At 45.4% G+C, this 15,349-nt stretch overlaps 1 protein-coding gene across 2 annotated transcripts in view; it reads left to right on the plus strand.

The window, feature by feature from the left end:
- The window catches only part of SORD (sorbitol dehydrogenase), a 42,842-nt gene that overhangs the window by 4,392 nt on the left and 23,101 nt on the right, over window positions 1–15,349 (plus strand). The window lies entirely within an intron of this gene.

Raw genomic sequence — 15,349 nt, forward strand, 5'->3', positions numbered from 1 at the left:
TCTGGCTTCTGTAATTGCTTCCCCGCTGAACATCGACGTTGACTGGTTGGTCCATACTCCCAGTCTGCCTCTCTCTTTCCCTAGTAGGGTGTGTCTCTGGGGAAGCAGAGCTCCAGGACACATTGGTGGGGTCTTCAGTCCAGGGAAGCCTGGCTGGCATCCTGATGACATCTGGAACCTGGTGACTGAAAAGAGAGTTAACATACAAAGCCAAACAAATTGTTGAGCAATCATGGCCCCAAAGCTTGGAATAGTGGAGAGGAAGTGTTAGGGGAATACTCACTGCAAACTCTAGTGTACTTCTGCTTTCAGGTATTTATTTTGCACTAGTTTATGGATACTTGTAAACATATGCTCTCTCTCACAGAAACTGGTGTATATCTAGGTTTTGGGACTTTGTTAGAAAGTGAACCACCTGAGATGGAATTAGAGTATACTATGAAAGGAAAGGTCTCACCCGAGAATGAAGCTGAAGGGTTGTCATTCCACACGTGAAGTCTCTGGACACAGTCTGAAGTGAAGCATGTTGAGGTGGCAATCGTTGTGTTGATTAGGTTGTGATCGGCAGATGCAATACTATTTGATATGGATTGGGAGAGGCATACAGGAAAGTGGGCCCTATCCAAGGGTTCCAGGACTGGGGGAAGTAGGGGCTCTATAGTGGAGATGTTAGGTTCCTGCTGTCTTAGGGTTCAAAAAGACAATCAATAGTTAATGTTATCATCACATTATTTGGTAATTGGGTTAACTTTGAAAAGTCCTTTTGTTAGGGTTTTTTTTTTTTTTTGTATGGTAATGATCGAATTGTCAAGCAGGATTTCACTAGCCTCTTGCCAGGTTTGTTGAGGTAAAAGTCTAAGGTTCAGGAGTCGGGCGGTAGCACAGCAGGTTAAGCGCACGTGGTGACAAGCGCAAGGACCAGCATAAGGATCCTGGTTCGAACCCCAGGCTCCCCACCTGCAAGGGAGTCGCTTCACAGTCAGTGAAGCAGGTCTGTAGGTGTCTTTCTCTCCCCCTCTCTGTCTTCCCCTCCTTTCTTGATTTCTCTCTGTCCTATCCAACAACAATGACATCAATAACAACAATAATAACTACAACAATAAAAAAAAAAAGGGAAAAAATGTCTAGGGTTCATCAAGATAGAGGTCTAAGATTCTTATCAGCACAACGTTCTTCCTTGATCTGGTCAAAGCCAAGAGACTAAGAGTGGCTGTTCTCATGGGGGCACGGTCTCATTCTCCAAACTCCCAAGTTCAGGCCTATGTGTTTTGCTTCCTTTTCTTTTCCTTTATTATTCTGCTCAAGAGTGCACACTCAAAATCTCTCACATCTCATGCATGCTTTACTGGTTAGGCCCCTGTTTCCATTTTATCTTTGTTTTTGTTTGTTTGTTTTTTTGCCTCCAGGGTTATCGCTGGGGCTTGGGTGCCTGCACCACAAATCCATTGCTCCTGGCAGTGGCCATTTTTTCCTATTGTTATTGTTGCTGTTGTTGTTGGATAGCACAGAGAGAAATGGAGAGAGGAAAAGGCTGACAGAGGACCTAGTGGGGGTTGTGTTCTTATATGGAAAATGTGGAAATGTTATGCTTGTACAAACTATTGTATTTACTGTCGAATGTAAAACATTAATTCCCCAATAAAGAAATTTAAAAAAATGGAGGGGGGGAGAGAAAGATAGACAAACCTGCAAACCTGCTTCACCACTTGTGAAGCAACCTCTCTGCAGGTGGGGAGCCGGGGGCTCAAACCGGGATCCTTGCCCAGGTCCTTGTGCTTCATACTATGTGCACTTAACCTGGTGTACCACCACTGGGCCCCCTCCGTCTTATCTTTTTATGAGAGTGATAGAGACACACAGAAAGGAGAGCCTAAAGCACCTCTCCACTGTCTGTGGAGTCCACAATCTGTCTGCTGTTTTCATAGTCCAGGGGGTTGGAGCCAGGGCTTCATACAAGACAGATGCTTTACTGTTGGGCTACCTCTCTAGCCTCTGTGTTTTTGTATTCTTAACCCCAGAGAATCCATCTAAGCTTTTATTTTTATTTACTTATTTGTTTTATTTAATTAGAGAAAGAGAAAGGGGGACAGGCAGTGGCCTGGTTAAGTGCACACATTACAGTGCACAAGGTCTCAAGCCCCTGGTCCCCACCTGCAGGGGGAAAGTTTCATGAGTGGTGAAGTAGAGCTGCAGGTGTCTCTGTGGCTCTCTCCCTCTCTATCTCCCCCTCCCCTTTCAATTTCTCTTAGTCTCTATCCAATAATAAGTAAATAAAACTTTTTTAAATATTTATTTTATTTATTTATTCCCTTTCGTTGCCCTTGTTGTTTTATTGTTGTAGTTATTATTGTTGTCGTTGTTGGATAGGACAGAGAGAAATGGAGAGAGGAGGGGAAGACAGAGAGGAGGAGAGAAAGACAGACACCTGCAGACCTGCTTCACCGCCTGTGAAGCGACTCCCCTGCAGGTGGGGAGCCGGGGTTCGAACCCGGATCCTTATGCCGGTCCTTGTGCTTTGCGCCACCTGCGCTTAACCCGCTGCGCTACAGCCCGACTCCCGTAAATAAAATTTTTAAAGGAGAAAGAGAAGATCATAGCATCACTCTGGCACCTGTGGTATCAGGGTTGGAATCCGAGACCTAATGTATGCAAGTAAGGTTCTGCTGCTTAACTTCCTTTCCTGGCCACTTCATCTGTCTTTTTTTTTTTTTTTTTTTTAATATTTAGTTATTCCCTTTTGTTGCCCTTGTTTTATTGTTGTCGTCGTTGTTGGATAGGACAGAGAGAAATGGAAAGAGGAGGGGAAGACTAGATGGAGGGAGAGAAAGATAGACACCTGCAGACCTGCTTCACCACCTGTGAAGCGACTCCCCTGCAGGTGGGGGGGCCCGGGGCTCCAACCGGGATCCTTCCATGCCACATACGTGCGCTTAACCTGCTGCACTACCGCCGACTCCCCATCTGTCCGTTTTGATGCAGAGGAAAGGGAGTACGAACTTTTGATTACTTACTTACCATTATCTCTAAGTCTCTGCCCCTTCTTTAAGGTAAATAAGCTAAATGGTTTAGCGATCGGGGTTGCTAGGAGTAGTAATAAACCAGAGAGGGCAGCAGGGAAGTTTTGAGAGAGGACACTGTGACTCTGTTCTGTGGGAGAACTGAAAGGAAAAACCAGATTTCCTGTTCTAATCACTTGGACTGGCCAGACAGGGTGTACAGATAGAAATGATTTCTGCTTCAGGAACTTGTGGGGAGGAAATTGTTTGGTGGGAAAGGCTTGCTCCTAAAATCAGAAGCAGGGACAGAAGGCAAGTGACCCCCTGTCTCCCCAGTTCTTTGTGCATCATGGAAGGCCAACTATTGGCCAGTGGTGACTTGGCTCCTTGAAACTTGTCTGGCAGGAAGGAAACCTAACACTCAGTCTTTCTCCTTCCTGTGGAGAAAGCAGGAATTCTTCTTTCTTGATACAATAGCTATAGGGGTGGTCCAGGAGGTGGCGCAGTGATAAAGCTTTGGACTCTCAAGCATGAGGTCCTGAGTTCGATCCCCGGTAGCACATGTGCCAGAGTGATATCTGGTTCTTTCTCTCTCCTCCTATCTTCCTCATTAATAAATAAATAAAATCTTTAAAAAAATAGCTATAGGGAAGGGAAAATTAAACTTCCTTCCTACTAGGTAGAAAGCCAGTGCTCACACAGCAAGGCAGGAGACCCCTGGGGGGGGGAAGGGGGAGTTGGGGTGGGATGGGGTGGAATGGGAGGGTCTCAGTAAATCCTATATAGGCATATGGTTAAGCAGAAGCCAGGGGGAGGTGGCATACTACCCAACAGTGGGGAGTGAGAGCTCGAACTCAGGCCCTTGTGCATGGTGCTATGTGCGCAGGCAATAATCTTGCATTCATCTGTATTCTGTATTCACTGGTTTAGTTACTTTGTACTTCTTTGGTTTTGAGAGAATCCAGACTTTTGTTTTGTTTTGTTTTTATGGAGTTGTGAAGTTGGAATAGAGAAACAGTGAAGTTAAATTTTCTTCACAGAAGCGATTTTTGGTGATGGGGGTGGAGGGTGAGGGATGGCTTGTTTTCTGAACACTGTAGGTGTCACCTGATAGTGTCGTCCCATTGGCAGCAGAACAGTGGTTCTGTCCCGCTATGTGTGGATCTTGCGGCAGTGTCACAGATCTGTGGATGTTGCTGAAGGCTCCTGGCAGCTTCTGTGTGTGTTGCCTCACGCGTCAGCTACAATCTACCAGCCAGGCTCGGCGCACTTTGTGTTCTTTGTGCCTCACAGCTCTAGCCCGCTCCTCACCTGCAGGGGGGTCACTTCCCAAGCTTCCTACCTGCAGGGGGGTCACTTCACAAGCTTCCTACCTGCAGGGGGGTCACTTCACAAGCTTCCTACCTGCAGGGGGGTCACTTCACAAGCTTCCTACCTGCAGGGGGGTCACTTCACAAGCTCCTCACCTGCAGGGGGGTCACTTCACAAGCTCCTCACCTGCAGGGGGGTCACTTCACAAGCTCCTCACCTGCAGGGGGGTCACTTCACAAGCTTCCTCACCTGCAGGGGGGTCACTTCACAAGCTTCCTACCTGCAGGGGGGTCACTTCACAAGCTTCCTCACCTGCAGGGGGGTCACTTCACAAGCTCCTCACCTGCAGGGGGGTCACTTCACAAGCTTCCTACCTGCAGGGGGGTCACTTCACAAGCTTCCTCACCTGCAGGGGGGTCACTTCACAAGCTTCCTACCTGCAGGGGGGTCACTTCACAAGCTTCCTCACCTGCAGGGGGGTCACTTCACAAGCTTCCTACCTGCAGGGGGGTCACTTCCCAAGCTTCCTACCTGCAGGGGGGTCACTTCACAAGCTTCCTACCTGCAGGGGGAGTCACTTCACAAGCGGTGAAGCAGGTCTGCAGGTGTCTAGCTTTCTCTTCCCCTCTCTGTCTTCCTCTCCTCTCTCAATTTCTCTCTGTCCTACCCAACAAAAACATCAATGGCAACAATAACAACAACAACAACAAGGGCAATAACAAGAGCAACAAAATGGGGAAAAAAATGGCCTCCAGGAGCAGTGGATTTGTAGTACAAGCACCACGCCCCAGCAATAACCTGGAGGGAAAAAAAAAAAAAAACCCAAAAAACAAACAAGAAGCCCAAAGCTTGCATTTCCCCCCAAGAGCAACCAGATTCGTCAGCAACAGCACACTTGTGAGTCTCAGTTTTTAAAAAATTTATCTTAAGTCCTAATGCTCCTAAGACATAGTCAAAGCTGCGCAATTCTGAGGAGGAAAAGTAGAAATTGTGGCTGTGGGATTTTTTTTTTTTAATTGCATGACAGTGTAGTCTGGGAGGTGGCACAAAATATTGGATAAAACAGTGGAGTGGATAAAACATTGAGCTCAGGAGTGGGGTGGTAGCGCAGCAGGTTAAGCGCATGTGGCACAAAGCGCAAGGACGGGGGGGGGGGGGGGGGTGGGGGGGGGCGGGGAAGGATCCCGGTTTGATCCCCGGCTCCCCACCTGCAGGGGAGTCACTTTATAAGTGGTGAAGCAGGTCTGCAGGTGTCTATCTTTCTGTCCCCCTCTGTCTTCCCCTCCTCTCTCCATTTCTCTCTGTCCTATCCAACAACGATGACAACATTAATACTATAATAAAATAACAAGGGCAACAAAAGATAGTAAATAATAAAAAAACCATTGGGCTCTGGGCTCTCAGGCATGAAATTTTATCTCTGGCAGAGCATGTGCCAGAGTGATGCTTTGATTCATTTTCTTTCTTTCTCTTCCCTCTCTCCTTAATGATAAGTAAAACTTTATTTTATTTTCTCTATTTATTTGCTGCCAGGGTTATCGCCATAAACCCACTGCTCCTGCTGGCCGTTTTCTCCACTGTTGTTGCTGTCATCCATTGCTGTTGTTGTGCCTGCTGTTGTTGCTGTTGGATAGGACAGAGAGAAACTGAGAGCTATGGGGAAAGTAGAGAGGGGGAGAGAAAGAGAAGACACCTGCAGACCTGCTTCACCGCTTGTAAAGCGACCCTCCTGCAGATGGGGGAGCCGGGGGCTCGAATTGGAGTCCCTGCACTAGTCCTTGCACTGCACACTATGTGTGCTTAACCAGGTGTACCACCACCCAGCCCCCAGATTTCTTTTTTTAAAGATAATTGCATGACAAGGTAAGCAAAAGGAGAACAATGCATAAATACTTACGGTGTCGGTATCCACTTTATTCCTTTCTTAAAAGTGGCCCTGGAAGCTGATCCACCTTTCAAAACCAAATTTACACTTAAAACGTTGACTCCTGGGGAAAAATGTATTCATATTTCAGGATGTGATATTCAATTCAACAACTTCCTTCACTCTCAAGGTTCAAGCCATAGGTTTAAACGTAGTAAACACTTAATCAGGATTATGAATAGAAGCATTCAACAAAGCTCTGAGAGTTCATATTTTTGTATGCATGTGTATTTTGAGATTATGAGGAAATGATCATTGATCATTTAATTATCATTTAAGTTAGTTGGTCTGTTTGTCTATCACAGCTGCGAATTAAATGGTCCTTTAACCCTTCTATTCGGATTCAATTCTTGGTGCTAGAGAAGCTCAAAGGAAAAGATAGTCTCCCCAGCAGGGTGAAGGCAGACAGGACTTGTTGTAGGAGGTAACCAAGTGATTGCTCTCACTCCAGGTTCTTGAGTTTCTAGCCTTGCCTTAACACCTGAGCACCAGCCCCAGGAAGAGAAGTACTTTGGGATAAACCCACCTGCATGTGCCCAGACACCACAATGATAACATGTCCAAACCTAAGTATCCTCAAGTCCCCACAGGAATGGGACTCATCCAGGTGCTCCTTCGTCCTCAAGCTGAGGAATTAGTGGGTTTAGAATGGCCCCAGGGGGATGGGATGAGGTGAGCAGATGAGCACAGGTGTGTCTGGGCACTACTAGTGGCATGGTGGCCACCATATGAGAGGTTTAGAATTGTATGGGGCCAGTGGGCACTACAAACAGATGTGTGTTTTAGAAAGATTGTGATCAGTAGAGCAAGGCAGGTTGGAGCCCGGAAAGCCTGGGCTGGAGAGGAGCTCTGTGGACTCTGGCATGCATGCCCACCCCTTGTCCTTTGCCCCTGAGATTGCTGGAACACCTTGGCTAGAAGAAAACGTCTTAGAACTAAATGGACAACTAGGAAACCTTTGGGTTTCCCTCCCATCCTCAGAACACCCTGCCAACACTTAAGGAAAGGGGGAGTTGAGGGGGGAGGGGAGCTGCAGCAGAGTCACTTGCTCTGTTCTCCTTCAGGACACAGGCAGTAAGCCACAGGTGGGCAGACCACCTGGCCCTTGGAGTAGGTGGTGAGCAAAGGTGGGCAGTGGAGACCTGAAGTGAGACCAGCCACACTCTCACATCCTGCCTGCTGTCCCTTACTCTAAGGGACATAACTCCTTCTCCCACAGCTGATAGAATTAAGCCTAAAAACACTGCTGGAATCCAAGTTTCTTTTTGAAATGCTAGCTTTAACAAGTAAATTTTATTTATTTATTCGTTTGATCTGAAAAAGAGGGAGGGTCTGGGTGGTAGCCCATCAAGTAGAGTGCACAGGCCACTCTTATTACTCTTCATCCAAAACAAACAAAAACAACAAGAATGGACAGGGTGGCTATAGAGAAGGCAGGGTTTAGCCGCACTCTGGAAGAACAGAAAGAAAGAGAGAAAGAAAGGAAGAAGGAAAGAAAGAAGGAAAGAAAGAAAGAGGAAGAAAGGAGTAGAGAGAGAGAATGAAAGAGACAAGAGGAAGGAAGTCGGATGAACAGCATAATGGTTATGCAAAGAACTTTCATGCCTGAGGCTCTGAAGTCCTAGGCTCAATTCCCAGCACCACTGTAAATCAGAGCTGAGCTCTGGTCTCTCTCTTTCTGTATATGTCCCTATCTCATTAAAAAACAAAAAAAGGAGGAGAGAGAGAGGGAGAGAGAGAGAAAGGCCAGAGTGCCTTTGCAGGCTTGGAGATTGAGCTCAGGACCTCATGCATTGCGAATTTTGTGCCTAACCCATTGTACCACATACCTGGACTAAACTCTTGCCTTTTAAGGATCAAATTCTCTTGAAATTGACATGAAGGGCGCAGGGTAGATAGCACAGCGACTTTCATACTTGAGGCTCCAAAGTCCCAGGTTCAATCCCTTGTGCCACAACAGACCAGAGCTGAGCAGTGCTCTGATAAAAATAAATTAAGTAAATAAATAAAATGTATATATTTTAATGACATGAAGGTGATGGCAAAGCACACACCTACCACCCAACATGTTTTATTGGTAAAATGTTACCCTTTTCTGGGAGTCAGGCGGTAGCACAGCGGGTTAAGTGCACGTGGCACAAAGTGCAAGGACTGGTATAAGGACCCGGTTTGAGCCCCCAGCTCCCCACCTGCAGAGAAGTCGCTTCACAGGCGGTGAAGCAGGTCTTTCTCTCCCCCTCTTTGTCTTCCCCTCCTCTCTCCATTTCTCTCTGTCCTATCCAACAATGATGACAACAAGAATAACGACAACAATAAAAACAGGGTGACAAAAGAGAATGAATAAACAAATAAACATTTTTAAAAAAATGTTACCCTTTTCAAGAGGACGAGCACTAGTTTATCCAGAGCTAGGTCAGCCATCCTGTAAGTTCATTATAGAGCAAGACCATTGGATTGCCTTCTTTCGTACTAAGAGCTAGCTTATTTACTGAGCCGGGTATCTCTTTCATCGTTATCATTATTCAGAGGCAAAGATCGAGGGCACAAGGGCTAACACAGCGACCCTGGGATCACACGGGCCGCCGTTGCCGGTGAGCCTGGGTCTGCACGTGGACAGGTGGTTCCAGAGTCCGATTCCCTCACCACTGCACCAACCCTGGTCTCTCCACATGCTGAGGCTGAGGCTGCAACTCAGGAACGCCTTCACCAAGAACATGTGCTCAGGTGTGCAGGCAGCAGCAGAAGAAAGGGGATGTATTTAGCAAATAGATAACTGAGGCAAATTGGAGAAAGTACTTTTCAGAAAAGGCAAGATAACATTTAGGATCCAGGAGGTAACAATGGTTCCATATGCCCACAGAGATTTCTTCTTGGTGTATTTCAATGAGTTAAATGGTGTGTGTGTGTATGTGTGCATGGTAGGGCAGAGGAGAAAATATGTCACCTATTTTCTCACTTAGAATGAAAGATACTAGAAAGCAAAGAACTGTAGTGAAGTAACCTCTCTCCCTCCCACACACACTTGTTACTGTCACCCACAGAAAGATGAATTCTATTAAAATTTTTTTTAATATCTTTTTTTTTTTTTAACCAGAGTGCTGCTCAGTTCTGGCTTATAGTGGTGCAGGGGATTGAACCTGGGACTTTGGAGCCTCAGGCATGAGAGTCTGTTTGCATAACCATTATGCTATCTACCCTCTGCCCTATTAAAAAAATTATATGTTAATAGTATGTTACAAGATTGTAAGATTAAGGTGTCTGGTTCCACACCACACCCACCACCAAAGCTCTATGTCCTCACCCTCCCAACCTCCCCCAGGTAACCACCATAGTTCTCACAAGTCTTAGTCTTAGAAACAGTTTGCTTGCTTTGCGTTTTTTCTTTTGTAAGTTCATATGAATCAGATCTCTAGACTCTACATATGAGAGAAACCATCTGGTAGTTGTCTTTTCATCTCTTTACTTATTTCTCTAAGCATAACCATCTCCAGTTCTATCCATCTAGTCCCAAAGGACAGAATATCATCTTTTTTTTTTATTGCAGAGTAGTATTCCATGGACCTTATATCCCATAACTGAAAGATAAGTTCTGTTTAAGCAACAGCAGTATGAATGAATGTGCCTGAGATTGTAAAGCCTTTGCAAGTGAAGAGAGGGGATGTGGGGAGAGAAGTGAGATATCTTTAATAACCCTGATCTGCTAGCTTTCTGAAACTCCACAGCCATGATTAGGATAATATTTACAAGTTCCTGTGCTCGGGTGGCATGCCCCCTGCTGAGAGGAGAAGCAGTCAGAAGCTAAGCTAAGTGGAGTTCTGAATGTGACTCAAAGAAGGAGAAAATCTATATTCCGGGAGGGATAACTAATGAGTATTGTTACTAAGAAAAAAAAAAAAAAAAAAGACTGTTTACAGCACCCTCTAGTGTCGGAGTGAGTCATTGCAGCCTTGACGGTTTATTAAAGCCAGAGTTGGTCAGCTCTGTTAACTGGAGCAAATATTTACAGTAGTAATCGTTGGTGACCCAGGGCCTATTTGGTATACCCAGCTCCTGCTTTGAGCTTCACTCTTACCACATCTCCACCCCTACACCTCAAATAGGGTGTTGAGGTTATGAAAAGTATGCTGAGAAATCCTCACCCATGTCCTGGGAAATTGCCTACAAGTGCTGCTGTTTTATGTTTGAAAGAAAGATCTTTGTCTTGAGTTGCGGTTCAACCTGCAATTTTTAATTTCACCCAGCATAACAGGAATGTGTGTGTGTATGTTTTTTTTTTTTTCTTACCAGAGCACTGTTCAGCTCTGGCTTATGGTGGTGAGGGGGATTGAGCCTGAGATTTCAAAGCCTCAGGTATGAAAGTCTCTTTGCATAAACATTATGCTATCACCCCCACCCACAGGAACATGTTCTTTGCTTGTTTTTTTATAAATAATTTTTATTTATAAAAAGGAAATACTGACAGAAACCATAGGATAAGAGGGTACAGCTCCACACAATTCCCACCACCAGAATTCTGCATCCTATCCCCTCGCCTGATAGCTTTCCTATTCTTTATCCCTCTGGGAGCATGGACCAAGGGACATTGTGGGATGCAGAAGGTGGAAGGTCTGGCTTCTGTAATTGCTTCCCCGAAGAACATGGGTGTTGACAGGTCAATCCACACTCCCAGTCTGCCTCTCTCTTTTCCTAGTGGGGTGGGGCTCCAGGACACACTGGTGGGGTCATCTGCTCAGGGAAGGCCAGTTGGCATCACGGTAGCAACTGGAACCTGGTGGCTGAAAGAAGAGTTAACATATAAAGCCAAACAAATTGTTGGTTTACTAATCATGAACCTAAAGGCTGGAATAGTATAGATGAAGACTTGGGGGTCTCTGTTTTGTAGATAGTTAGTAGGCCTATTTTAGTTGTATTCCAAAGGGCCCATGACTATACTAGTGTTTTGTTTGTTTGTTTGTTTTTTCTGAGCCTGACATCTGATATGCAGGTGGACCCAAGTTATTGTCTGGGGAGATGATGTCATGGCTGGAAAAAGGACCAGAAAGCTGGATCAGGGAAGAGAGTAGCTCCAAAATATAGGAAAGGTGTATAAATATTGTTGACTGTAAACCCCATCGATTTGATGTGATCTGGGGCCCATATTCAGCTTAGGAGCCTATGTGACCTCTGCATCCCTGTAGATCTGAGCTCTCATTCTGTGGTCATGAGTAGGAATGTTCTAAGCTGCCCCGATTTCAGAACCCATCTTCCTCAGGTGGAAGATGGAGTATGTTGTTCAGCCTCCCTTTGGATGGGGTGGCCTGATAGTGACTAAAGAGTCATCATTAAAGTATGCCAATCTCTTGCCCTTATTCAGCTTTTGTAGTCCTTACTTTGTTAAGGTTAGTTTTGGAGTGACTGAGGGAAGTAGGTGAGGAGGGTATCTAAGTCTAAGTAGACACTATTTCATTATGAGCTTTATGGTGTCTTTTTAGGTCTTTTTACTTGTTTGCTACATATACTGACTCACTGCAGACAGTTGTGCACTTTTGCTTTTAAATATATTTTGCCCTAATTTATGGATACATGTGAATATATGCCCTATCTCATGGGACCTGGTTTGGGACTTTGTTAGGAAGTGAACCACCTGAAATGGAATTAGAGAATCCTATGAAAGGAAAGGTCTCACCCGAGTAATGAGGCTGAAGGGTTGACATTCCACACCTGATGTCTCTGGACACAGTCTGAAGTGAAGCTTGCTGAGGTGGTACTTGTTGAGTTGATTAGGTTGAGATCAGCAGATGCAATATCATTTGGTATGAATTGAGAGAAGCATGCAGGAAAGTGAGCCCCACCCTAGAGGTTCCAGAACTGGGGAAATATAGGCTTTATATAGGAAGCGGGAGGTTCCTGTTGTTTTAGGGTTTAAGGAGGCAATAGATAGTTATTGCTATAATCAAATTATTTGGCAATTGGGTTAACTTTGAAAATACTTTTGTTAGGATTTTCTGTATCATACATAACATCACCATAATTTATGTCCTTTGACATTATTTGTATATAGTTGTGTCTTATAGAGTAATGTCACTGATTGCTTCTGTTTTCCCTGGTCTAAGCTTTTAAGAGCATCAAAATTTCAAAGACTCAGCCTATGGTCTGTGCATTAAAAAGTTTGAGACATTCAATCAGCAGATGATGAAAAATGGTCTTTAGTTCCGTTTCTCCAGATCAGGCTGCTTTGGATGCAGCAGGTCCCTCTGCTGCCTTTGTGTTGCCATGGGCAGGTTGCTGAATCATCTCACTCTCCAGTCTCCTCATGTAGCAAATGGGTTGTGAGTAGAAAATTTAACAGAGGGCTGTTTTGAGGGTGAAAGGAGATGATACACAGAGACCATTTAATGTGAGACCTACCATCAGTGTGAGCACTATCACTGGGCCGGTAATCTGAGATAAGAGAGAACCTCAGACCTCTTGTGTATATCAGAGAGTGATTATTTAAAAAGTAGGAGCTCTTGGGAGTCAGGCGGTAGGGCAGCGGGTTAAGTGCACGTGGCGCCAAGCACAAGGACCGATGTTAAGAATCCCGGTTGGAGGGAGTCGGGCTGTAGCGCAGCGGGTTAAGCACAGGTGGCGCAAAGCCCAGGACCAATTTAAGGATCCCAGTTCGAGCCCCGGCTCCCCACCTGCAGGGGAGTCGCTTCACAGGCGGTGAAGCAGGTCTGCAGGTGTCTATCTTTCTCTCCCCCTCTCTGTCTTCCCCTCCTCTCTCCATTTCTCTCTGTCCTATCCAACAACGACAACAATAAAACAACAAGGGCAACAGAAGGAAATAAATAAATAAAATATTAAAAAAAAAAAAAAGAATCCCGGTTGGAGCCCCCAGTTCCTCACCTGCAGGGGAGTCGCTTCACAGGCGGTGAAGCAGGTCTGCAGGTGTCTGTCTTTCTCTCCCCCTCTCTGTCTTCCCCTCCTCTCTCCATTTCTCTCTGTCCTGGCCAACAATGACATCATCATCAACAACAATAATAACTACAACAATATAACAATAAGGGCAACAAAAGGGAATAAATAAATAAATAAATAAATATATATATATTTTTAAGTAGGAGTTGTTTGCCCTCTTTTCTCCCACTTTCCTCCTCTCCCTCAGGCTCAGGGCAGAGGAGGGTACCTATTACTGAATTGATGGCATGATTTTTGCCATACAGGTATTTTTTGTATTATTACCATTATTTTATCCCAGTGTTACTCATAAAAGCTTCTAGAGCAAGCTTTCAGAAAGAGGCAATATTTACTTACTTATTCATTTATTCAATTTCTTTATTGGGGGTTTAATGGTTTACAGTCGACAGTAAAATACAATAGTTGGTACATGTGCAACATTTCCCAGTTTTCCACATAACAGTTCAACCCCCACTGGGCCGTCCTCTGCCATCATGTTCCAGGACCTGAACCCTCCGCCCCACCCCAGGGTCTCTTACTTTGGTGCAGTACACCAAGAGGCAATCTTTGAGGAATGCCTTCTCCCAGAGCATTCTGCACAGGGCCCAGCACCCACTCTCTTCACCTGACTGCCAGCTCCTTGTATCACCCCAGGAGGAGAAAAGGCAGACCCCGCCTTGGGGATGCAGTGAGAGATACAGTGGAAGCAGGCTCCGGAGTCGGCCACACCTGCGTTCCTTCTTGGGTTACTCTTTGTTGGTAAGACTCGGACTGAGTTACTTGGCTTCCCGATCTCGCGTTTTTCACCAGTAGACTGGTGTGCCAAGGAGTATCTAAAGGCCAGGGAGTCGGGTGGTGGGTTAAGCGCATGTGGTGCAAAGCTCAAGGGCCAGTGTAAGGATCCCAGTTCGAACCCCCGGCTCCACACCCGCAGGGGAGTCACTTCACAGGCAGTGAAGCAGGTCTGCAGGTGTCTGTCTTTCTCTCCCCCTCTCTGCTTCCCCTCCTCTCTCCATTTCTCTCTGTCCTATTCACCAACGACATCAATAACCACAACAATGTTAAACAAGGGCAACAAAAGGGAAAATAAATAAATAAATATTAAAAAAATAAAAAATAAAGGCCAGTGCACTGACACATGGTAGGTGCCGTAAACATTTTCTTTTTTCTTTTTTTATATTTATTTATTACCTTTTGTTGCCCTTGTTGTTTTATTGTTGTAGTTACTATTGATGTCGTTGTTTGACAGGACAAAGAGAAATGGAGAGAGGAGGGGAAGACAGAGAGGTGGAGAGAAAGACAGACACCTGCAGACCTGCTTCACCGCCTGTGAAACGACTCCCCTGCAGGTGGGGAGCCGAACTGGGATCCTTCTGCTGGTCCTTGTGCTTTGCGCCACGTGTGCTTAACCCACTGCGCTACCGCCCGACTCCCCATAAACACTTCCTATCCCTTCCCTCTCTTCTGGCTGCTTACTTCCATGTCACCAGGAATTCCATAGCCATTTGGCAGTGGGGGTTGGTGGTGATGGAACTTAATAAACTATAATTATCTTCTGTGTGAACACCAGATTAGCTGAGATTGCTTTGTAAACCTTTGAAAGTAGCCAAAATGTAGGTTCCAGGTGTTCCCAAGGGGTCTCTGAACTGCCACATGGAAGGTTTGGGAAGAAGAGATCAACCACACTTCCTCCAAACTGTCTAGAAAGAAAAAAAAAAAAAAAAAACCATCACAAGCAAGTGCCAGAAGCATCTTCATCTCTTCCATGTATGAGTTTGTCAGATCAAACAAATCTGGTTTGAAGAATTTTTGTTGTTGTTGTTGCTTATTTTGTTTTTAATTTTTTTTTTTTTGAGAGAGAAGGCTCTGATATGAAAAGCTGTTTGTTCCAAAGGGCCAGGCAGTGGTGTACCTAGCAGAATGTTCATGCTACCATGCAAAAGGACCTAGGTTCAGGTCCCTTATCCCCATCTCCAGGGGAAAAGCTTCATGAGTTGTGAGGCAGGTCTGCAGGTGTCTCTCTTTTTCTTTCCCTCCTTATTTCTTGCTCCCCTTTCAGTTTCTCTGTTTCTGCCCAATAAATAAATAAAAAGGCTCTCCTAGAGACCTGGAAGCAGTCCCTTTTCCAGCCCCAGGGTGCAGGTAAGACACTTTTTCCTTAGTCCTGGGCAGATTGGAGCAGAGGGTGGGGTAAAGGCAG

This window comes from Erinaceus europaeus, chromosome 16 (genome assembly GCF_950295315.1).
Source record: "Erinaceus europaeus chromosome 16, mEriEur2.1, whole genome shotgun sequence".
Lineage (NCBI taxonomy): Eukaryota > Metazoa > Chordata > Mammalia > Eulipotyphla > Erinaceidae > Erinaceus > Erinaceus europaeus.